The sequence below is a fragment of the Rhinolophus sinicus genome, linkage group LG01 (assembly GCF_036562045.2).
Source record: "Rhinolophus sinicus isolate RSC01 linkage group LG01, ASM3656204v1, whole genome shotgun sequence".
In the NCBI taxonomy this organism is placed as follows: domain Eukaryota; kingdom Metazoa; phylum Chordata; class Mammalia; order Chiroptera; family Rhinolophidae; genus Rhinolophus; species Rhinolophus sinicus.
In genome coordinates, this window is record NC_133751.1 from 11,456,068 (window position 1) to 11,474,021 (window position 17,954).

Below are 17,954 nucleotides of genomic sequence, written 5' to 3' on the forward strand. Positions count from 1 at the left end.
TGGCTAATGTTCCAGTATATGCTCAGTTCCACCAGCCTACTCTCAAACATAGCTGCCTCAACCCCCAACTCTCCCTCCCTCCAGTTGCTGGTTACAAGGCCCACAGGGAGGTTATCCATTGGCTCCCCTGCAGAGGCTGAGTACAGAGTGGGTATTCAGCAGAGGCCTTTGAAGGGCTTCTCATTCTATCACAGTTTTAGATTGAGAAATGGAGCCCCATTTATTAAGCCTAAGAGAGCTTTCTACAGGCAATTTTATTTTTAAATGGCCCTTTGCTTAACAGATTTACTCCGCCTGGGATACTTTTTATTTTTTGTGGCCCATAGAATGTAAAACAATACAGGGCTGGAGTCTCTAATATATCTCTAGGAACTGGAGAAGCTCACCATGGAATTATTGGCTGGTGCAGCTGTGAATGCATTTTACTTTCCCATAAAATGCTGAAATGCTGTCCTTCTATTGTCAAGATAGTGGGGAGATGTATGAAGTCAGTGCAAGTGCCTCCTGCAGCCCTGAATGTTGGCTGCGTTGTCATGGAGCTGTTTTGCTCTACACATTTCTTCACTGTATTTCTTTCTTGCAATTGAACACCACTGATCTCTCTTTAAGCACAATGCTTCAGAAAACACGCAGGAAGAGGCTTCTTTTTGTCCTCCTGTGGTTCCATTGCATGTTGTGTGGTTTCAGAGGCACTTCCTTTGGTTGCCCCAAGAGTGGAGTTTCCTCAAAACCAAAGAGCTTTGTTTTGGAAGAGCTCTAAGATCATAATCTGGATACTGCAAACACGTTGCCAGCCACTGCTCCATTTTTGGTTCTTAATTTGGGGATAATCAGCATTTTCACAGGAGAGAGAAAAAGCTAAGGCATTCACCCCGTGGTCACTCACTATTTGGAAAAAGGAAAACAAGGATAAAGAAAGAAATAAGGAATCAGGGAGGAGATACGTAGGATAAAAGTTTTAAGAGAAATAAAAAGAGAAAACTTACGGACTCAGAAAATATTTTTTCATACACAGGTAGTGTGGAGGTGTGCTGTGGATCACAGGGACAGCTCTTTCTTCTTACCCCAGCAAAACAGCAACATTAACAATAAAACCCGAAAAAAAAAACCCCCCCAAGAAAACCCAACTCCACAGGAAAAATAAAGTCCCAATCCTATTTGTTAGAACTTTGGGCTGCAAGGGTCAGAAACCCAAGTTAATTTAAGGCCAAAGTGGAAATGATTTGGCCCCTGAAAAGAGTAGAATAAAGCTGGGCTTGGGGATAGTTAGACTCAGGGAAGTCAGCACACAGGCCTCTCTTTCTATCTTTCATTCCTGTTTTTCCCTGTATCAGATTCAGTTTTCTCAGTCTTGCTTGAATCTAGCAGAGACATGGCTGCCAGCAGTTCTAGCCTGACATCCTCAGTTCTAAAAAATATTCCCAAGGAAGTTCTCTGATTGGCTAATACAGACCATTAACCCATCTCTGGACCAATCATTGTGTCCAGGGGCTTGAGGTTCAGTAATTATCCCAGGCTGGATCATGTGCCCATCTTGGTGGCTGGGGTTGGTGGAAGAAGAAAATATGGAGGTACAGTGCAGAGCAAATTATTAATAGTAACCAATAAAGGAGGAAAGAAATGGTCCCACCATCCATCCTTGGCCAAAAAGACATCAGAGAACTTGATGTTCCTGTTCTGTAGTCTGGAAACTCATCAGAAAATAAAGCAATTAGCTGTTTCACAAAGCAGCTAAGAAAATTCTCATTACCCCAAAAGGTGATAGATGGGCATTTCTTTAAAAATAAAAATATAGCAAATTCATGGCTAATGGATCCATGATTCATTGTGAGAAGAAAGGTTAATAAAGTCGATGGATGGCTGGAATCTTCGGGCTCAGTTTGGGGGCTGACCACCACTGTATCCTTCCATTTCCTTTCTGGTGCCGTGAGTAGTAAGCATTATGTCTGTACCTCACCCAGTCTCGTGATACCAGAGAGGAAGCGGGAAGAGGGTGGGTACACTTAGCCCACTCTTACATGCTTCTTTCATTTTTAAATAAAGTCATGGCAAAGGGTATATTCTTATGCTGGGCCATATACACATGCATATATGTATATATATGGGTATATACATACATAAATCCACCTATATCAATCTATCTGTCTATCTATCTATCTATTTTTCTATCTATCTATCTATCTATCTATCTATCTATCTATCTATCTATCATCTATCTATCTAATCATCTTTCTGACAATATTCCTTAGAGAAGAATAACTTGAATCTATAACCATATGACCTACTATGAGTTTAATGGTTAGAGGAGAATATCTTCATGAACTAAGTATCTCCTTTAAAACAAGTGTGTTATCTTATGTGTCATTAACTGTCTTACTCATTGAAGATTTTATGAAGCAGGGCTATTTATACGGGTGTTTATATTTATAGCCAAAATTAAGATGCTTTCTTATTTGGTGAGAGGGTTTTAATATTTGGTGGGAAATATTTTTTTCCAAGATAGTTTTCATGTGGATTTTATCAACTCATCTTAAAATTGTGAAGTGTGCCACGTATCTAGAATTGCACACAAAGCTTGAATGTACAGCCTAATGGGTGATGTGGTCATCACCAACCCAAGAGATGGAACATTGCCAGTCCCCTAGAAATCCTTCCCTTCCACCCATAATCACAGTCTCCTCCCATCTTCTAAGGATAACAACTGGGTTTGACTTTTATGGGATCATGTTTTTGGTTTTCGGCACAGTTTTATTACTCGACTATGGATCTCTGAGCCTTGGAGTTTAGTTTTGCTTGTTTTTGAACTTTATATGATAGAATCATTATTTAATATTCTAGATCTGGTTTCATTTTCTCACCTTAAAAAAATGAGATTCATTTCTCTTATATGTAGCTCTAGTTTGTCCATTTTCCCAATTACACAGTTTTATAGTATGAATAGACCATAACTGATGTAGCCATCCTACTGCTGATGGACATTTGGGTAGTTCTAGCATTTGACTATTAGGAAGAGTGCTGTGGAGAACTTTTGGGGACATCTTCCCCAGGGCACACGTGCATGCATTTTGTGGGCTATATCTTGAGGAGGGCAATTGCTGATTATTTATCTTTAATAGGTAAGGCAGTTGACCCAATTATACTCCCCACTGGAGTATAAGGGAGTTCTGTTGTTTCCTGTCTTGGGGGAACATGGGTTAGTTATTATCACTCATTTTATTCTAGCTGTTCTAGGAAATAAGTGGATTTACTGGTTTTAATTTACATTTTCCTGATAATCATTAAGGTTAAGTTCCTATTCATAGGTTGATTGGCCTTTGGGAATATCCTCTTTTGTGGACTGCCTGTGCAAATTTACTTGTCCTTTTCCTAATTGGTAGTTGGTCTTTTTCTTATTGATTTGGTGTGTGTGTGTTTTCTTTTTTAACATGTTCTGGATAATATCCCTTTGTTGGCTGTATGAATTGCAAATGTTGTCTCCCAGTGTGGCTTGTCTTTCATTTTCTTATTTATTTTTTAAAATCAATCAGTTTTTAGCCTGAATGTAATCAGGATTATTGATTATTTGCCTTATATGTCTGTCCTATTTAAATAAATCTCTTCTTGACCCAATCCATAGTTACCTTAAATTACAAAGTTTTACAGATATTGGTACTTTTCTCCTTCCCAGATAATACCAGGGCATTAGAGCATAGTTTATAGGATATTGTTATGGTATATCTTTTTTCTTTTACAAGTAGATTATTTTAAAACTCCTAAAACATTACTATTTATCTCTGTCTCAGATGCTCTTTATTTCTACGTAGTATAGAATTCTAGGTTGGCAGTTATTTTGCTTGAACACTTAGAAGATATCCATCGATTGTCTTCTGGCTTCTGGTTTTCCATGCAGAAGTCAGCTCAGCCTAGTGGATGCCTCTGTGTAAGCCATCAGTCCTCCTCTTGATGCTCGTACTATTTTTCTATCCTTGGCTTTTCCAGTTCTGCAGTGACATGTCTAGATGTGAATATCTTTTTGTTTCTTCTGTTTAGGGTTTGTAGGACTTCTTGAATCTATGGATCCGTATCTTTTGTGCATGTTAGGAAATTTCCAGCCTGGGGTTTCTTCTGCTCAATTCTATTTTTTCCCTGCATTTTAGACCTTTTCACTGTATTCCCTATGTCTCTTACCTTCTCTTTCTCTAGTTGCCATATTTTTGTCCCTCCAGACTTCATTCTGTCAACTCGTGTTGTAAAGAGGAAATATTATTTATTCACTCAACAAATTGTCTTTTAGGTCCCACGGTGGGCCAGGCTCTGTCCTAAGTAGTTGGGATGCCTCAGTGAGTGAGAGACAAAGATCCTTGTCTTTATGGATTACCATTATGTAATAAATAATTGTTTATTAATTGTAATTAATTAGTTATTATTAATATTTCTTCATTTTAATATAATGTAATGTGTTAGAAGGTGGTGAGAGATATTTATGAAAGGAAAAGTAGAGCTGCTTTAGGGAGAGGGGCAGTTTTGGGGAAAAGCTGGGGCTGCTTAGGGTACAGTAATGAGAATGTACCATTTGAATGAAGACTTTAGGTAAACGAATTAGCCAATTGCATATCTGGAATGTTCTAGAAAGAGGAGTGTTTCTGGAAATTCAGGGAACATCAAGGAGGCCACGTGTGGCTAAAGTGACATGAGCCGGGGGAGAAGGAGCAGAAGGTGAGGTCAGAGCGGTGATGATGAAGCAAGAGGCCCCTGCAAGGAGTTTGGCTCTCATCCCTGGGCTGAGCAGAGGAGTCATGAGCTCTGATTCACACATTAGAATGGATCCTTCTGGGTCTTGGGACGAGAGTGGACTGTAAAGAGGTGAGTGTGGAAATGGGGGACTTTGCTGTCGTCTAGAGAGAGGACGGTGGCTCAGATTCTAGTGGCAACACTGGAGGTATTGAGATGCAATTTAGATGTAGAGGGAGAAAAGGAAAATTTTCGTACCTATGAGAATGTTCCAGTAGAGCAAGGGAACTTGATGATGAGGAGGAGAGAGAGGGAAATGGCTGGAATATTGTCTTTAAGTTGGGTGTAGGGAGAGGATACATATGGTCTAATCACAGGTGGAGGGATTGGTTTTAGACAGGATGTGGGTTGTTATCTATCTATGATCATCGGTGGGAAGGTAGAGTATGTAGACAGCAGATAGATACTTGTTGGTGAATATTTGCAGGCTTGGAAGTTGTGGTCTTCCTATCTGATTGCTTCAGTTTTCTCAGACACGTAGGACAAAAGCTCATTAGCTGAGAAAAAAGATGGGGAGAAATTATTGGACATTGGGGGAGAGGAGCAGATGTGAACATCATGAATGGGTGAGTGAATGGACTGGGAACTTTGGTGTGAGATTGCCAATTTCTAAGGGCACACTTGACATTGGTGGTCATGAGTTGAAAGTAAGACCCACGGGTTTTTTTTTTGTTTTTTGTTTTTTCCACAGTCAACTGTCTGAGTGCAGGTCCAAACTAGGCAATTGGTTGGATTTAACTGGATTGGTATCTTTGCCAAACAGATGTGACCAAGTAATAGAGGGGCAAGGAAGTTAAGAAAGGGAATTTAATGATAGATCAAGGAGGAGTGGGAGGCAGCAAGGCTGTGAGGACAGAAAGGGTGGAGGGATTGTTGGGGTGGGGGTCTGAGAGGAAGGGGTCTGGAAAGATGGGAGGTGGTGAGCTGAGCGCAGGAAGTATGAGGTTGACGCTACGGAGGGGTTATTGGTGTCTTCCCGTTTTTGTTGACAGCCCTATGTATTTCACAGATTTAGCATGCAGTGTCTTGAAAATTCTTACTGAGTGTTATGGGATAAGTTGACAAGCTCAAGTATTTGTGTATTATTGGAATAAATGCATATTTTTACATCATAAATGTAGGTTATTTGTAAATGTGTATTCCCCCTTATTCCTTAGTTTTCTTATTTGGGGAGCAAAAGGAGGTGGCAGAGGACTTTGCTTCTATAGGTGAAGGAGAGCTTGCAGACCTGGGTGGTTTTGATCATGTTTCTAACCTTGATTATCATCACGAAGGTGTATTCAACCTGTTAACAACCATTTGTGGAGGGTCTACCATGTGCCAAGCACTCTTTTAGGCACTTGAGATAGAATTGGGAGAACAGTGGATGAAAGTCCCTGCCCTTGTGGGGCTTACATTGTAGCGGGGGAAAGAACCAATAAACAAATAGTAAAATAAGAAAATATTTAGTGAGTGTATAAAAGAGAAAAAGATTAAACAGGGAAGTGTGAAAGGAAATGCTCTAGGGGAGAGAGGTGGTGGTGGAGTCGGGGAGTGGCTAGGAGGAGGTGACCTTGAACAAAGAGTTGAAATCTAAGGTCACATGTATACTCAGAACAAAGACAAGTGCCCACAGGAGCGAGTAGAAGGAGTTAGCACTTTGTCTTTACGAAAACAAAAACCCGTGCAAATGTCACAGGCCAAGAACATTGTTTGTAGTTATTGAAACTGAATGAGTTTGTGCTAATACGTGTCTAGGAGACTGTGGAAATGGGCAGTTCATTATTAGCTGTATTTGACTTTTGGGGGAGAGAGCTGTCTGGTTGGTGTTCCTTTTAGAGGCGGCTGACCTCAGACCCAGCCGACTTGACTAATATTTCCCGATGGAAAGTTATGTGTGAAGGATTAACGGCTGTTCTTCAATGGGCTGGGTTCATCTGTGGCCAGAAAACAGAACAAAAGTCTCAGGGTACAGGGCTTTTGGAAGAGTGAGAAGTCTGAATCATTACCCCAAGCCTAAGCAAGATATGTGCGTTTGTTGAGGGTGTGAAGCTGAGAGAAGTAAAAGTCAGAGATGGCTTATCTTGGGCCTAGCCAGCCCTCAGCAAGCATTCTCAGCTTGGTGGATTGGCGTCATTGGATCCAATGCTGGGAAATTCCTCTGCTTAGAAACCAGTCAGCTGGGAGTGGAAGGCTGAGCTTCTGTGTTTTCAGGTGACCTGGTGAAGTGTTACCCTGCCTGCATGAGCCTACCATACTAACCAGTAGGCATGTGTGACCCTTGGGACCTGTGCCAAATGCAGTGTGTCATCCTGTGAGTCATCTGCTGCCATGTTTTACTGGGATGTCTGGGAGAGCTTGAACTGGTTGAGCTCGAACAAGATTCTGTTCATTATGTATTTCTTTTGATTGTGAACCAAGATTGTAAATAGGTTAGTACAAAATTTCCATCCAATGGTTAATTTTCTCAGACCAGATCTTGAACTTGGCCTCTTGAAGGAGACCTTGGTTCCGGGAAAGGGCCTGGTGAATACATTTATGAATTTACTACATATGCGTTATGCGTATTCTTTGCTTGTTGCCCAATTGAATTTGCTTATCACAGAGAATCTTGTTTCGTCATCTTTCTCAGACGGAGTGATGATTGCCTTCCGGGAGCCTCATGACAAACCCTAAAATGTGTTGCTTACCTGCTATGTTTGGCCTTGGGACAGGGATGAGGTACCCCATGAGTAAGTGCAGGCTTCAGGAATCAGACTCAGGTCTCTGACGTTGTGAGCACAGAACCTATGAATACTAAGGGTGATAATAATATAATAATAATAAAAAACAAATATGATGAATGTGAGGGTACCCAGGTTGATGATGACTACAGGCAATGAGGTGGGGAGGGCTGGGGTTACAGCCTCAGAGAGACCAGGTTAGAATTTCAGACCTGACTCCTACTTGTTAAGCAGCTTTGGGCAGTTCATTTGACTGTACTGTGTCTCAGTTTCTTTATCTGTAAAATGGGTTTAGTAATACTTTGTTGAGTTGTCATGAGGACAAAATACAAAAATGGATGAGCAGCCCCTAGCCCTGTGGTTTTCACAGAGTTAAGTACTCAGGAAGTGTCAATGACTCATCTTCACATAGCCTCACCAGCGAAATACTATTATAACCCATTTTACCAGATGGAGGACGGAGGCCTTACGAAGATTAGGTGATAGGCTTGTGACTAGAAAAGGAATTCCTGGCCAGTCCAGGTCTGTCAGATGTATAAAATGTGGTCTGTTAAAATGTGTGCCATTTAATATTTTCAATTGGTAATTTGAATTTGATGTCTTTTCCCCACTCTTAATGGTTCTGAACTCAGATCCAATCCTTTCTGGTTTCTTGATCTGCTTTGAAATTGGAGATTGGGGTGAATTGGTGGAAGCGGATCCATGTTGAGAGGCGTTCCCTACAGGTGTGACTCCTGGCGTATGTGAGAGCGCTCAGTGTGAAAGGTGGGGCTTGTGCTATCTTCATAATTGCAAAAGATTTAATTCAATACATTAGGCAATCCCATTTTATCTCTTACAATCAGAGAAAATCACTCGTTTAGCGGTGTGATTAAGCTCATGGTGATGTGACAGGGAGAATGGCACATTTTAAAGCTTGGTTAATGTGCTTAGATTCAAGTTTTGATTACATTTGTTTTTAGCAGTAGTATTTTGAAAAGCTACGTATGCTTGAGCCAAAGGTTGAAAATGTTTAATATTTTAAAAAAGTGGTGGTAAAATATATGTAACATAAAATTTGCCATTTTAACCATTTTTAAGTATGCACTTCAGTGACATTAATTACCTACAAGGTGTGATCAAATAATACAGTGAATGTTTAAATTTAAAAAATTTATTACAGTAAAAGATACATTGCCATTAATGTCCCTCAAAATACGCCCCCTCACTTTGAACACACTCATCTCATCATTCTTGCCACTTTCTGAAGCAGTTCTGGAAGTCCTCCTTCGTGAGTGTCTTTAGTTGTGCTGTTGTGTCTGCCTTGATGTCCTGAATTGATTCAAAATACTTACCTTTCATGGTCATTTTGATTTTGGGAAAGAACCAAAAGTCAAACAGTGCCAGATCCATGAATAAAGTGGATGAGAACACACTGTAATGTTTTTATTTGACAGCAATTGTCGTATGCTAGAAGCAATGTGTGACACGGAGGCTTTCCATTGCGATCACAAAATACGGTAAATGCTGCTGCCAAGTGGCATCCAATGGAAAGGTAGGGATTTTCAATATGGGAAGCAGCGCATCGAACTGTAGTACCGTGTTTCAACGAAAATAAGACCTAGCCGGACAATCAGCTCTAATGTGTCTTTTGGAGCAAAAATTAATATAAGACCCGATCTTGTTTTTCTATAATATAAGACCGGGTCTATAATATAATGTAATATAATGTAATATAATATAATATAATATAATATAATATAATATAATATAATATAATATAATATAGTAATGTAATGTAATATATATATGTGTATATTATATTACATAAGACCAGGTCTTATATTAATTTTTGCTCCAAAAGATGCAGTAGAGCTGATTGTGTGGCTAGGTCTTATTTTTGGGGAAACATGGTAACTGTGTGTGACAAATTTCAACTTGTTTGGTGCAGTTAATCTGTGAGCTACGGTTGAGAGAAGGTGTGTTTTAAAGTGTGCTGTAAATCATGGACCACGAACAATGCATTAACATGAAATGGGCAAACGGTTTTATCCTCCATGGCTTCTGGTATATGGCAATTTCTGTTAAATAAAAACATTATGGTGTGTCCTCATCCACCTGATTGAGGATATTGAGGCAGCCATGACAGTGCAACTAAAGACACTCATGAAAGAGGACTTCCAGAACTGCTTCAGAAAGTGGCAAGAATGATGGGATAAGTGTGTGCGAAGTGAGGGGGAGTATTTTGAGGGGGATTAATGGCAATGTGTCTCTTACTGTAATAAATTTTTTTATTTAAGCATTCACTATACTTTTCATCACACCTTGTACATTTACAATATTGTACAATGATCACCACTATGTCCCAAACTTTTTAATCACCCCAAACTGAAACACTATAACCATTAAGCAATGATTTCCCATTCCCCCACTCTCAGCATCTGGTAACCTCTAATTTCCTTTCTGTCTCTCTGAATTTGCCTATTCTAGGTACTTCATATAACTGGAATCATGTGATGCTATGGTTTTCCTTTTGTGTTGGACTTAATCACTTGGCATAATGCTCTCAAGGTTCACCCAGGTTATCGGGTTTATCAGGACTTCATTCCTTTTAATGGCTGAGTAATATTCCATTGTATGGATAGATCACATTCTGTTTATCCATCCGTCTGCTGATGGACACCTGGGTTGTTTTCACCTTTTGCCTATTGTGAATAATGCTGCAATGAACATTTGTGTACAAGGGAAAATGATGGTATTTTGCAGCATCTGTAAAGACCTATTTTAATTTCTTAGGATTCTAGGAGTAGGACTTTTGCAATTGGGGGAGCCCCTGTCTTTGTCCAGAGTACCCACCTGACCCCTTGGGCATGTATGAATTTGTCCCACGTCTCCACCAGGCTTCCCCTGCAGTCCTGGCAAGCCTATCACTGTAATTTGTTTGGAAGGATGCTGGTTGCTGGTGAATCAGACTGCCTTCAGCTATCCCGGCTTGCCTGCATCCTTCCAACACTGTCTCAGAGTCTCTTGTTTGCTTGTCTGGGGCTGAGCCAAGAAATTTCTCATTCACCCAGTTATTGTGGTTTCCTTGTTAGTTTTAGATGGGCTCATTTTGTATCATTTAAAAAAATTTATATGTGCCTTTGTACTGTGTCGGGGCCCCAAAATTGTACATGTATATACTGCATTAAATGTTTACTTTCAGGAATTGTGTTTTGAGGAGGCAGTGATTGAGTTGGTGAAACACACAGCAGATTTGTTTCAGAAGATCTGGGTTCTAGGCTGAATTGACTATTATTTTATAATGTGAGCCTGAGCAAGTCACTTATTCCTTCTGACCTCCCATGAATGAGTGACTAATAAATTCCCTTTCCATGCTTATCTATGTGGGTTATGACTCTTCATACATCTGTTGCCCTTCTTCAGGTCATTTCACATTTTGAGATATTAAATTTAAAATATTAATTTAATATTTTGAGGCTTCTTGTATTTCCTGATTTCAAATAATCTTTGCATGTTGGATTTTTGTTTATATTAGGGAAAATGGCACCGACTGCTCCTAGAGGCCCTAAAATCTAATGTCTGTGTTCTTGGAAGAGAAAGTAAGACAAGTGGATTCTCATTAGCACTTTCCTCCTGACGTTAGAAGTCACCTAATTTTAATTGATTATGTGCCTGTCACTGGTAAAGAACTGGAAGGCATCACGTGTTAGAAACACACCTTTGCACTTTGCCATAGTGCTAGGTGTGACCTTCCTGGCTTTACCTCATTTCCCCTCCCCTCTTTCCACTATGTTTCAGTCCGGAAAATGTGAAAGGACATTAATATAAGAAAAATTAAAACTATTCTCACCCATGAATAACAGACCCAAATATTGTTATACTGGTGAGATTTGGTGCGAGCCCACCGCCTGAGTGCCTCACTCTGTCCACCCTCACCAGGGGACCTGTTGCTGCTCCACCAGGGGGACTCGCTGGGAATGGCTTACGGCTCACGAGGTCTCTCTGTGACCCCAAGGTCTTAGAGGGGCCCCCACTCTCTCGTCCTGTACATAACTGCCATCTGAACTGCACTTTATCCATTACCAAAAGAGCAAGATCAACCTGAAAAGACCAAAAACATTTGAAACAGTAACATAATTTGAGATATAGGTTTGGCATCTTTCCTGATTGAAGATTGTCTTTGCATGTTTAGTGCCCATTACCATTTAGGGAAAATTCTTGGCATGTGCCCGGCACAAAGCCCATTAACCCATGCACCCCATTGTCAGTAAGCATCTCTCAATTTCCAGAAACCAGATGAACGGGAAACCAGATGGCTTGTTCTCAGTTATTCATCTGGTTGTTGTTGGAGCCTGGACTTGAACAAGGTCTTCTTATTGTTATGTCCTTGCATCGCCGATGGCCGTGGGAGGCCTCCCTGATGGGATGCTCCCTGGCCTGGCTTGTTCAGGAGGCTATACTGAGGCTTATAAATATATCCTGTCCGGCTACACCTTCTTTGGGGAGAAGGCAGGACTGAAAATAGAACTTGACTTCTTGTCTTCCATGAGTTACTCAGCAGGATCTTCCTCTTAGTGCCAATAATAATTATTGTTTATTGCTGCTGAGCAGAGAGGTGTCTGAAAGATCCCACACCAGTGAAAGCCCAGATGCTCTCACCCCCACGAACCACGTGTACCTCTTGTGCAAGCACACAGGGCCCTTGGAACCGGCAGCCTCCCTGTGTGTGTGGGCAGGACAGCATCTGGCCCCATATGGTTTATTGCTAGTCAGTGCTAAGGGTTCATGGACTTTTCCTCTGCCTTTTGGTTACCTTTATCCTCTGGTTGCACTTCCTCCCCTCTCCCCTTCACCCTTCCAGTTACAAGCCTGGCTTCAGTTACAAGGACGTGGGCCACCAGTGAGTCCTGCAACTCTTGACTTTGGCGTGTTAGATAAACGTTCTGTGAGGAAATGTAAATTTTTGCAGTGAGACGTTTAAAATCAAGGAAACATATAATTGGACAATAGAGCCAGGAAGCAAGAGAAAATTAATTTGAACATCATAATTTAATGGTTGAGGAAATTGAAACCTCTGGATTCTGTGGACCTTAGTTGCTGCAGTGTATTCTGGAGGTGGTATTTAAGGGCTATTTAGAGTTTTCTCGGTCTCTTTTCGACAGACTGCAGTTTTCAGGAATACTTCTGCTCGTTGGTTAGGCATTTAGTGTTCAGAGAGAGAAAACTATGTCTCTGAGTTTGGTTGGTGTGAGGTTTCATTTTAGATCATAACACATTCTTGTGTCAAATCAAATTTAATGAGCGCCTGCACTTTTAAGACTTCACCTGAAAGGATGAACCTTGCTTTTGTCTCAGAGCGAAGGAAGGCCTCATCCAGGGCTGAAGCAAGGGTTTTCAAACATGTCAGTTTTCCTGAGCAGATCCTCACATCACCGAGCATGGAGTGGGTGGGGTGGTTCCATATTGAGACTTTTAATCAGTTTCCAATGTAAAAAATTGATTTTGGCAATCAGTCGGTAGCCAACTGCAAAATGTATTCATGAAAAAGCTTCTGAATGTCCACAGTGACACCATACGATTAACGGGATTTGTATTTGGATCTGCAGTGATGCTGGGGAACCGGCTTTTTATTTGGATTCAGATGATTTGTGTTAATTAACAACCTGGTTGGGCTTCACCTAACTCAAGGAGGAGAACGCCCTCTTTCCCGGCTTTGCTGATAATTCTCTGTTGCTAGGAGACATAGGTGCTGGCAGGTGGTGTCATCACTTCTTACCTGGGTCCTGAGAACCTTCAATTCAGCTGATTGCAGGCTTCCTGGTAGCGTTGCCTCGATGTCTGATCAAGTTGGCTCTGAAGACCCTTGAGCAGAAATCCGGAAGATTCTTAAGGAAGGCATTTGTACCATTGAGAACATAATTTAAACGAAATATTAGAAGTCAACTGTCATAGATTTAATACATAAAACAGTAAGATAAAGACTGAATTAGTTAGTCTTTGGGGAAAATAAACTTAAACTCTCCATAGTTTTCTTGGGAATGAGTCTCAATTCAACTGACACAAAGGGAAAGAGAGAAGTTTAACTCTGTGACTTTTTCCCCTAGATACCGAATGTTGTTTTCCAACATGTATTTATTTATGTATTATATATACTATATAGTCCTCTTATGTCTCTTTCTTGAGTTCTTGTGTAAACATCCATTCACAGTACAAATACCTGATAAGCGTGACATGGCTGATTGTTTTCCAAAATATTTTTACATAAGTCTGTTCATCTGTGGTAACATGTGATTATTTTTGTTACATGTATCATATAACATCGACCCCAGGTTTATTCCCATCTTGGGAAATTGTTAAAAACAAAAGTCAACTGTGCTCCCTCTACTGGTAGCATTTCTTTGCAGCAGAAATACTGTCCATTCACACATGAATTTATTGCTATTGGTCTGGCTCATAACTGTGGTCACGTTTCCCTGTCCTAAATTTGTATGGCTTTTGCAAAGCAAAACCTGTGGCATTCAAAACCACAGGTTAAGAAGCTGTGACTTAAAGAGGGACAGAGTCTTCCTTACCACCTACTGTCCAGTGGTGTGTGGAGGGGACCCTTAGCTTGGCTATGAAAATAAATGCTTTGGTGCAAAGAGACCTCCTCTCTGAGGCTGGTGGCCACTCCCTGGGGACATCTTGGGTTCTGACGTTGGTGGGCTTTCACCTGTGTCAAGTCAGCCCTTTTTCCTTGTGTCAGGCTTTTTGAAATCTGTCAGACACTGAATGAAACCAACAGGTTATATATGTGCTCATAGGTTGTTCAGACTCTTCACTGAAGGTGCCCTGGGGACTCCTCCAGAAGCAGCCAGGGGGACTTTTTATTTTCAATGCCTGAGAAATGGGCTTTGAGATTGGGACTCATTTAGTTCAACCCAACGTGGTATTTATCAAGTACCTACCTCCTGTTAGTCTTCAAGAGGATTTAAGATGAGCAAACCCACTGCCCCCTGGCCCCCTCTTGAGAAACACTGCACAACAATAAAACCCTTCTCCCCCCACCCCAGCAGAAATTAAATAATATCAGATACAAGAAAAATAAAGATTCTTTGGTTCATTTACACCATTCCAGTTAAAGGAAAGACTTCTTAAGTAATGATGCAATCAGAAAACCTATATAAAAGATATCTTCACTTTGTAAGTCCTTCACCCTGCCTCTCTGACTTTGTAGAGCTTGCATTCTTTTTCCAGTAAGTGGTTTGTAACTTTCTTTTCGATAAGCTGTAATGGGATTAAACATCTTTCCTGTTCTCAGTGGAGTGTCTCCAGCTGATGATTGTCAAAGGAGGAATGACTAATGTGGCCGTGATAAGCCTGCCTTTGTCTATGTATCTTTCACATCTGCACGCTTTGCCTTGTTCCCCCAACTGTGCTCGCTGTGATTCTATAGCTGATACTCTGGGTGTACGTCATCTTCCTCCTACCCCCTGCTTGTTCATTTTTATCCACATTCAACATAAGTCTTTAGCTTAGTGAGTTGCATGGTCCTGAGACCGTGCCCCAAATCACTAAATGCTTAGGTGCTTGGACTCCAGCGCCCACTTTCTCCTGAGCCCACACAGATGGTCCCAGCCATCAAATGCCGCACAGTGGAAAGGAGACATGCCATTCCACAGTTTTCTATATCCCTGGAGTGTCTCTTCATAATGTTGATGATCGTACATAAAATATATCAGTTAAGTGATATATCAGTTAAGTTGATAATAAAACCTCTATCTCAGGATTTCTCACTAGCAGTACTGTTGGCCTTTTAGGCTAGATGACTCTTTGGGGCTTTCCCGTACATTTGGGGATGTTTCGTGGCATCCCTGACTTCTCCTTGCTAGATTTCAGTGTTGTGACAACCAAAAATGTTTCCAGATATTGTCAAGTGTTCCCAGGGGGGGCACAGTCACCTCCTGTGAAGGACCACTGCTTTATCTGAACACTCCCTGCTACTTCAGAAGTCTTCATGGGCATTCTTTGGTTCATTTGTTTCATTCATTTACCAAATAGTTATTAAATTTCTACTTATGTCAGCAGCCTCTATGCAAGGTACCAGGAACATAAAGATGAACCAGGCATCTACTTCTTCATGTTCATATATCTATATATGAATATGCAGGCGGTGCCAAAAACATGTATACACATGACGTGTATTCATCTTTTGTTAGTGGTATATATGGAGTATTACAATTTTAATGCAGTTTTTTTCCTTTCTTAAAATGTGTGTACATTTTTTGGCACCCTCTGTATATTTGGGTGAATTTTGAATGTATCATAGTTTCTTTTCCACCATTTTGATTTTTATAATTATTATCTTGAAAGTCCCCTTTTCTGAGTATTGCTTCCAGCCTATAACTCTGACAGGCATTTGAGTAACCAGGACTTCGTTACTGAATGTTTTGTTTCTGTTTCTGTAGCCTGCGTCTTTGAGGAAAGCCCCTTGCAGTGTGGGTCAGTATTCTTGACCTTCGACACTGCTGTTATTAACCTTGGAAAATGATAATGCTTTTAATCAATTTCATCCATGAATGCTTCAACTTTCAGATATGGCCTCCGCTTGTCATTCTAGATCTCTATTTTCTTATATTGTGATTTCTTTCATTTTCTTTAGCCACCTGAGATTTCATTTAAGGTGTGGTCATTTTAAGGTTTATGTAATGAAATGATTTTTTGAGAATCAAGGTCAATCCCAGCAGGAGGATGCTCATGAGGTTGCTTTTGGGTGGACTGTAAGTTAGCGCGTGTCCTTAGAATTTTTAGAAACTGTGATACAAAATTGCTTGTGGGAAATCAAATGTACAGCAGTTAATTTTTCTAGGAGGAAGGAAAGTAGGGTATATTCCAGGGAGAAGCTTATAGATGGCTTCAAATGCGTTGGTAATTTTAATTTTTATGCGGCATGGTGGGTACTGGAGGGGGTGTTATTATGTTATTTTCAAGTATATTTTTTGTATATCTAAAATGTGTTATAATACATTTTAAAGGAAAGATAACCAGTTGAAAGTTTGGTTTTTGTTCTACCCCCCTCCATTCTTTTAAAATAGATATATGGGAATGAGGTGTCCACTTGCTAAACTAGCCACATTCCTGCCTCTAAAGAGGGGATGTGTGCAATTATTTAAGATTTCCAGGCTTTTAAATCACGTCCAGCACTGCCTTCTTGCACGTGCTGACGAAAAAAAAAAATTGACAGGAAGTTATGCTTTCTGCTGGCGACCAGGTTCATCTGTAAAATGCTTAAGGCCTGTTAGGAAGAAATTTCCCCTACGGATGCGAGGAGCAGAGCGCGGTGCTTCTGAATGACAGCCGGCCTGAGTTTTTGGCGCGGCCAAAGCCAAAGGGAGAATTACACTGGAGAAGGAGGCGGAGAGGAGGGAGGCGATGGTGGGAGGGGAGGAGCGACGAGCCCTCTCCAACACACACCCAAGTGACCAGATTCATCATAGCACGAAACTTCACAAGTTACGCCCACTCCCGCTGCCAGAAGCCGGGGGAAGGCTGCTGTTTCCTCATTTCTGTTACTGGAAGTTTGAGATCTGAAGCAAGACTGGAGAAGCATGTGCGCCTCGCGGAGCAGCGGTGAGCGTTGATTTAAAATATTCGTTCTCCCGGCGGATTTCTTTGTGTTGGGCGGTGGAGGCGAGCAGCCTTAGGTGGCCCTGGACGTGGAGAGGCGGGACGGGACCCCGGGGCTCGGCGGCTGCGGCGGGGCGGGGACCTGTGCAGCGGAGCCCCCTGTCGGGATCAGCGATGGGCTCTGCGCGGTGGGGGGACGCCGCCCACGCGGGTTCTGGCTCCCTGGAAAAGGGGCTCGGGCTTTGAAAGTGCTTCACCTTTCTCCCCCCTGCGCCTTCTGTAACTAAGGATTGTAGGAGACCCAGGATCGCGCGGGAGACGTGGGATCACGTTCCCCACCAAAGATGCGCCCTGTCCCTGGCGGTCCTGCTGCGCGTTCCGTAATTACAGGTCAATGTCCGTGTAAACGAACCCCACGGAAGGCTTGGGATTCAAGGGAGAAGAACTTGCGCAGGAACATTCCGAAGCTGTGGCGCCGGCAGACTCCTGGATGTGCGGCATCCGAGTCTCTGGTTTCTCAGTCATTTTGCGTCTGATTAAGACAGTTCAGCGCAAGGCTTCCTGGCTATTGAGGTGTTAGTTATGTGGAACTTTTTTGAAAGTGTCTCTCTGTGGAAGCTGGTTTATCTTCAGATTGATTGCCTAAGTCAATTTCGGGTGGGGTGGGGAGGGGAAGTTTGGGTGGAGGGTGGCCCTGGGGTTGGAATCATTGCGAATGACACTTCTTAAGTCCCAGCAAAGGAGAAACTTGGCCAAAGGTAAAGTTTCTGGCGAACATTCTTTAGGCTCTATTTCGAGCCCCTCAAAGGCGCTTTCCTTGGGCAGGTGTGGTATTTGGTCAGTGTGTGGGGGTCAGAAGGAGGCTTTTGGGTTAACTCTTACCTGTCTCACCTT

The 17,954-nt window shown here is 41.7% G+C and overlaps 1 protein-coding gene across 7 annotated transcripts in view; it reads left to right on the top strand.

The window, feature by feature from the left end:
• Positions 1 to 17,954, top strand: part of TIAM1 (TIAM Rac1 associated GEF 1) — a 360,045-nt gene that overhangs the window by 153,127 nt on the left and 188,964 nt on the right. For 3 of the 7 annotated variants that reach the window (XM_074326183.1, XM_074326184.1, XM_019730166.2), the window contains exon 1: positions 16,908 to 17,063. The exons of the other annotated variants lie outside the window; for them this stretch is intronic. The gene's annotated coding sequence lies outside the window, so the exon portion shown is untranslated. Of the gene's footprint in view, positions 1 to 16,907; positions 17,064 to 17,954 lie in introns of those variants that run through there. 7 annotated transcript variants of the gene reach the window in all.